Raw genomic sequence first — 7,814 nt, forward strand, 5'->3', positions numbered from 1 at the left:
TATATATAATGCTTCTGCAGGCATTAATATGATTTTTAAAGCTAATATGATAATATGATTTTTTAAGTTCTAAGATTTTCTAAATTATCATACATTATTTCCAAGTTACATTAGATTAAATTTTTTATTATATCTCTATAATGTATTAGAAAGATGTTATTACAGAAATTGTTATAAGGAATTATACACTCAAATATTGGAATGACACCTGCGAGGGATTTTTGTTGGAAATGATATAGAGAAATAGCAAGCTGCTTTGTGCTCAGGCAGACAAACACAAGCCCATTCGTTCTCCTTAAGGATGGTGGCAGAGAAGGCATGGGATCGAGAGTGAAGTGTGGATCTTGCTTTTTTGGACTTGAGAGCTGCATTTGACTCGCTTCCACACCGATAAATCTGGAAAACCTTGAAAGAAAGAACGGTGTACTCTTTGAAATATCTTTGGCACTAATTGGCAGGCGAGAGGTGAGCAAAAAGATGAAGCTATGCTCATTGAAGAGTGTATTCTTGCCATAGAGAAGAATCTATAGGTCAGAAAGTTGGACAGTTCTGAAGAAACATACAAGCCAAGTCATCGCTATTAAAATGAGGTACCTCAGAAAAGTAGTAGATAAAACCAGATGGGACAGTGTAAGAAATAATAGCAAACGTGCCACATTGGGAGTAAGGTGTGTTATTTAAGTCCTTGAGCAGCGACAGTTGAAATGGTTCGCCCATGTCTGTAGGACGGGAGATGACTGAAAAACCCATAGGAAAGAGCCCAGTCGGTAGACCAAGAGCTACATATAATAAAACATATAGGGGCTCGAAAGAGAATGTGGCAGCTCAATGGACCAAATCCGAAAAATGACTCAGGATAGAGAAGTATAAAAGAAATGGATTGAGGCTACTCCATGCCTAACAGCACTGAGATAGAGAAAGAAAAACAAAGGTTATAAGACAAAAGTTTTATGCCCAAAATAATAATATGATATACATTAAAAATTATTGTTTAAAAAATAAACAAATGCTAATATATTCCTGAAGATGGGGAATGGACCATGAAACATTAAACACAAATAAATAAGAAATAATGAAAATAAAAAGAGAGAAATAGTTTGACAACTATTCAAATAAGAAAAGAATCTTCCATTGATAAATAAAATTAGTTTATTACTTCAAGACAAATTGTTATCAATATAAGACAGATTAATATCGCTATGGGTCCCACGGATCCACATACCGCAACTCGGTTTATATTAGATCACAACTGTCAACTTCTGCTTGCTGACAAGGGATAGATAATAAATAAAAAATAAACCCTTAACGGATACAAATCACTTCATAATATCAGTTATAAACAACAATGATAAACCATTTTCTCAGTATGTATAAGCGAGTAAATGCTAGCTCACCATATGATCTTTTAATGTGTTTTTTTTTTTTTTTTACGTAATTCATAACAGAGTTTTGTAGTGAAATACTCGGATGTTTATCAAATAACAGTCCAAAGTGAGGACAGCAGTGAATGACTACATTAGTTACAAATTAAAGTTTTAGAGTATTGTGGGACAGAAGCAAGAATTCAGAAGTCCAGCTAGCCCTCATTAAAAAGAATATAAAGATACACAATGAGATGTAGATGGTTGACCGTAGATTAATGCTTGAAGAAGTTTGTCGGGGGGTGCGGTCAGTAAAGAACAACATAAATAAACAATACAATATTTATTTATTTTATGCCTAAAATAAATAAATATTGTTTTGTTTATTTATGTTGTTCTTTACTGACCGCACCCCCCGACAAACTTCATAAAGATACACACTTAATGACAATATTCAGAAATCAGATTCAATCTTAAAAATTGTGCAATTATGTTTAAAAATCAAGAAACAATACTTTCTTTATTACAGACACTATATCTTCACCAGTAATTTTAATCCATAACATGTACCAAAAGTTTCTGTTATTATCAATCAAATATTATACAAGACAGATATTGATGGTTTCCAAACCATCATAAAAAATATAGGTTCTTCATCAAATCAACATTATGATATTAAACAATTTGACAAAAAAATTATTAAAGTTAAAGGTATGAAAATAAATTAGTCCACAAATGTAACACATTGAAGTAAAATCTTGAAGAAGTATTACATGAACAAATGATTTGAACTGAACATCCAGAATAGCAATACTGACTGAACATAAGTTCCCATTCACAGGTCTACTTAGGTACAAGTCTAAAGAAGTTCATTTCAGTGATAAGAACTACGACATAAGTAGGAGTTGGAACAATGATAAATTGCCTTGTATTATCATTGTATTGAATACACATACAAAATTAGAAGGAAGAAACACAACAGCATTAAAATTACTAATATCACCTAAAACGGACTGAGAAAAAAAAATGCTTACTCTAAACAGTCAACTAATTGCTAACACACAACGCTTCCTGGTCTAACCACCTTTTCGAATTTATCTTGCTTGGAAGTGTAAATATCGAAATCTAAAACAAAGAGTAAGAAAATGAAACCTTAGAGCAAACTTTTTTAAACATAGAATTATGAACTACAACTTGTCTTTCAATTACATATCATGTATATAGTGGTACCTAGTATTACTTATATTATAATTGTCAGATTATAAATTACACCAGCTGTCATTATATTAGATTGAATGGTAAAATGGTTTTCGGTTTAAAAAAATGTTTTAAATATGACATCCAAGCGGTTCACTAGGAACCTTCTAGGCAGCGCATACCTTCACAAGGTTAAGTTAGCAATCAATTCGCTAGTTTTTTCTCTGCCAAGAAGCGCACGGAAAAACCTAATCTCATTGTGTCCATGATATCAAAGAAAATTATTTTTGTTACATAACATTATTATTGGTTATTCAACAATAACCTTCCGAAGTCAATTGCAGTCATGAAATGTCATCCTTTCAAAAATTAGAGATTGCAAGACTAATTACTTTAACCGGATTTCCCTAAGATGAACATTGAAGTAGATCACTTCATTTAAGTTTACTTATTTTGAAGCGTATGGTTATATCGTTTATCCTTCGTCAAACCTTTTTATTTTTTTATACTTGATACGTGCTGACACTTACCTGGCTTCATAGTTCCACACAAGAAACGGACGTTCATCTGCTCTTCTAGTGGTCCTACCTATTCAAGACCGAGGCTTCATCTCCTCACCAAATAATACTCTGTCCTCGAAGAAGACTGAAGGCTTGTCCTTCCGGTTTTGATAGCCAGCCCTGTGGCACCTTAAGATTTATCCTTTAGCACAAAGTTCCTCCCACAGAATATAACATGTACCAGTGATCACCATGAATTTAAATTTTTTTTATTTCCAACTTATTGGGGTCCATTTTTATGTTTCCACAGACGCAGAAAGTGAAAATGCTATAGACTTTAAGAATGCCAAGGCAAATATTTATTAATTTTAATATTTCGACTTAACATTCTTTTCATTGCAGATTTAGCCTGAAATAGATATGCGTCTTTTCATTCCAAATTCGTTACCCTTCCTTACCCATTAGTTCTTAGCCTCTCATCCTTAGCAATCCCCGATAATCCTCTGAGGTGCCTGAAAAGAAGATAGCTAAGAGGACCTTCTAATTTAAATGAATTTTTGAAGTACCACCGTTGGGTAGTTCCTTCCCAAGATTATCTAGTGTTTGCAACAAACCTCATATTTATTGATTGTATTTTTTGTACAGTTGTAAATTATAATAAATAAATTTACAAAAAAATTCTGAAATAATAGGGTTTTCTGAAGTACAGAAAATGAAAATGTTATCGATTTTATGATGGCGCTATAAATACTTTTCAGGTTCCAACATATTAGAGGCTAAACTTTTGTTGTATAATTAAAATATCATATGTTTGATAAGGTTAGACATGAGGAGGTTATATTTTATTATAATTGTATAGCAATGTTATGTACTCTTAATAAATGTGTATAAAAACAGTTTTGGTGTTTTATAATGAACAAAACATGGTGGCAGCGGTGAAAACTGTTAAGTTTCTGTAAGTTAGAAATTTTTTTTGGCATATTCATTTGTGTTTTTTTTTAAGAATAGTAATGGCTCATTGGATCTGCCCACCTTTGGCTCCTTTAAACTTGGAGGGTAATATGGATTTTAAATGGAGACACTTCAAACCGAATTTTTTGTCATACACAATAGCATAATTTGATGAAGCTTCAGAAGAAAAAAAAGTTTCCATGTTATTGTATGCGGCAGGTAATGATATTTTTGATTCCTTTTACCTGGCAGATAATCAGAAAAAAAAGACTTAGCATAGTAATTGATGAATTTGGTGAGTACTTTGTCCTTGTACGATGTGCGAGTTCGGGCATCTTCCTTTGTCAGTTACTGTTCCAGGTATCCAAGGCGATGGTGGCCCTTTTCTAAATATGGAGACCTTGTGATTGCATGTCGGTCATAAAGTTTCTTAGTTTTAATTCTATCTTCGATCAGTTTTGTCCAGAGAGTAAAGTTTTATTGCAAACTTGATGCTCAGTCAGGGTTTTGGATGCTTCGTCTTGACAAGTCTAGTTCAAAATTATGTACATTTGTAATACCGTGGGGAAGATACTGTTTCAACCGACTTCCGTTTGGGATCTCTAGTGCACCAGAAATTTTTCATAAAGTAATTAGCGAAATATTCGGGGGAATAAAAAATGTGATCACTTTTCAAGATGACATCTTACTTTGGGCAGACAGCAAGGAGGAAATGTATAACATATTGCTCTCAGTTTTAGAACAAGCTAAAAATAATCCAATTAAATTCAATATGGACAAGTGTTTGTTTATGGTCCAGACAGTCACGTTTTTGGGTCATACATTCAGTTCAAGCGGAATGAGTATAGATGAAGAAAAGGTGAAAGCTATTCAAGAATTGAAGACGCCTGTCAATAAGAAATCACTGCAAAGGATCTTAGGAATGTTCAATTATGTATCTAAATTTGTTCCCGATTATGCTATCCAGGTGGGGCTTCTCAGAGAACTGTTAAAAGAACATAATGAGCTCGTGTGGACTGAACATGTTGATTCAGCTTTTAATAAATTAAAGTTACAATTATGCAAAGCTCCAGTTTTAGGCTATTATGACCCAAACAAACCATTAACATTAAGTGTAGATGCCAGTTCAGTGGGACTCGGTGCCGCGTTAATTCAAGATGGCAAACCGTTGGCTAATGCTTCCAAAGCTTTGACTGAGGTTCAAACTAGATGTTCTCAATGTGAGAAAGAATTACTAAGCATATGTTTCGGAGCGGAAAAGTTCAAATACTATATTTTTGGCAAGGAAAATGTGTTAGAGACAGACCACAAGATTATTTTCAGAATTAGCTAAAAACTGGGGTTTCACTTATATAGTTTCTATGCCAAATCAAATGGTTTTGCAGAAAGTGCTGTAAAAAACATGAAGAAAATTTTCATAAAAGCAATCGAAGCTAGGGAGGATATTTATCTGGCTCTATTAAATTTTAGGAATACACCACGTGGTAAAATTCATTCTCCAGCTTCAAATTTAATGGGAAGGAACCTGAGGACAACCTTGCCCTGTACTCTTCAATCACTAGTTCCTAGAATCATTTTCGAGGCTGGTAGGTAGCTACTGATCGAAGATCGAATTAAAATTAAGAAACTTTATGACCGACATGCAACCACAAGGTCTCCATATTTTAAAGGACAGAATGTATGGTTTACAAACGGGCCATCAACGCCTTGGATACCTGGAACAGTAACTGACAAAGGAAGAGGCCCAAACTCGTACATCGTACAGGAACAAGAAGAATGTGTTTATGTCCGAAATGATGCTCATATTTCACCAAGGCAAATTAGAGACATGGAAGTCCCAAACAGTGTGGAACAAGATAGCAGCCATAGTCCTTCAACAAATCAAGAGGAGCCTTGCAATGTCGGATCCAACAGGCGAGCTATTACAGAAGAAAACAAGATGAGGACGTGTTGTGAAACGGCCAAGAAGACTTGTGAAAGAAAGTTAAAAGTGAAAAAAAAAGTATGAGTGGAGTATTTGAGTGTCAGTTTCAGTTGTTCTGTCTAAATTGCATTCTAATGTAGTATTTTAGAATTAGTTTCATTTGATATTGTTATTTGAATTTTCTTTCATTTTTCTGTCAAAATTTACTATAATATAGTATTTGAGAATTAGTTTTATATTTATTATTTAATTTGTGAGTGTTAGCTTTATTTATTATATCTTGATTTTCTTTAAGGAGGGAAGATGTTGTAAAATTAAAATATCATGTGTTGGATAAGGTTACATATGAGGGGGTTTTATAAAAACATTTGTACAGCAATGTTATGCGCTCTTAATAAATGTGTATATATAACAGTTTTGGTGTTTTATAATGAACAAAACAGGATTTCTAACTTATAAGGATCCATTTATAGGTTTCCAGAAGTGCAGAATGAAAATACCATATATTTTAAGATTGAGTGCTCATTTATCGATTTATTTTAACTTAACGGGTTTAAAAGATATTAGGGTCCCTTTATAGGTTTTACAGTCCAGAAAATGAAAGTGCTATCGATTTTATGACTACGCTCTCGAGCATCAATTTTTTTCAAGTTCTCGGATTTTTAATACATTATGGGCCTTTTATGAGTTTTAGATGTGCATAAAATGTAAATGCTGTAGATTTTAAGAACGCACGCTCTCGTATCGTATTATTTTAACTTTTCGGGTTTAACACATTAGGTTCCCGCTGCAGAATGCTCGCGTACTGATTTATTTCAATGTTTCGGATTTCTATCATATTTCTATGCTATTCTATTTATACATTTCTAGCATAAGGGCTCATGTGTGTTTTCGGAAGTGTTATATAGAAATGCAAACCATTTAAAGATCACGCGCTCACATATCATATTTATTTTATCGTTTCTGGCTTTTAACAAATTAGAGTTCTATAATATGAAAGATATGAAGATGACTGTCAATTCTCTCTGATGTGTAGAATATTTATACTCTGTTTCAGAAAACCTTTTGGAGAAAAATGCGGTAAGTTTTCAGGATTGTTTTCAACTCTTTTAGAGTAACTCCAACGACTAAACCAGAAGCGTTTACAAAAAGAGAGGGTTCATATTTAGGATCTGAATAAGTTAATTTTGCTGCACTACTCAAAGCTTGCTTACTCTGTTCAAATTTATTAATATTTTCCGGCGTCCATTCAATCTAGTTTTTTTATTTTTCTCAGCACTGTTAATTAAACGCTAAGCTGCCACGAATCTCTAAAGTTGTTAATTTTTTGGTTATTCATCTGTGTCCCAAATATCCATTAACATACCGGTTATATATTCCTATACTCACCCTGTAGTGGTATGACTGCGCACTATCGGAGAAACTCATTCTCAATGTAGACATCAAGCTGTTAGTTATGCTAAACTTTGTATCTGATTTACACTCATTCTGGGTTTATTATTTTATTTAATAGTCACCATGCCTCCTAGCGTAGTTTTATTCTGCTGCTATTTCTTTATAGTTTATAATTCTGATTGACTTTCAGTTCAGTGTGCCATTTTTTATTCATTTCTCTTATTTCTTATCTCAAGAATCAACAGGACCCTCGTCAGCGAAAGCTCACCCTCTCTACCTTCCATCCTCCTAGGTTTGCCTGAAATTCTCTTCTGAGATGGGGAATTACAGTGTATCTCGACGTATGCGCTTCCAGATAAGTGACAGCATTTTTTTTTTTTTTAAATTAGTAATTTACGTGGTTAGAATTCTAAGCTTTGTTGAGGGAAGTTATAATATATATATATATATATATAGAATTCTAAGCTTTGTTGAGGGAAGTTATAA

At 33.3% G+C, this 7,814-nt stretch overlaps 1 protein-coding gene across 1 annotated transcript in view; it reads right to left on the minus strand.

Moving 5' to 3' along the window:
- The window catches only part of exu (exuperantia), a 16,858-nt gene extending 14,380 nt beyond the window's left edge, over positions 1-2,478 (minus strand). Inside the window, exon 1 of the mRNA XM_014422686.3 lies at positions 2,396-2,478. The gene's annotated coding sequence lies outside the window, so the exon portion shown is untranslated. The remainder of the gene's footprint in view (positions 1-2,395) is intronic.
- Positions 2,479-7,814: the final 5,336 nt, after the last annotated feature.

The sequence above is a fragment of the Halyomorpha halys genome, unplaced genomic scaffold, assembly GCF_000696795.3.
Source record: "Halyomorpha halys isolate HHAL.00 unplaced genomic scaffold, Hhal_1.1 Scaffold386.1, whole genome shotgun sequence".
Classification (NCBI taxonomy): domain Eukaryota; kingdom Metazoa; phylum Arthropoda; class Insecta; order Hemiptera; family Pentatomidae; genus Halyomorpha; species Halyomorpha halys.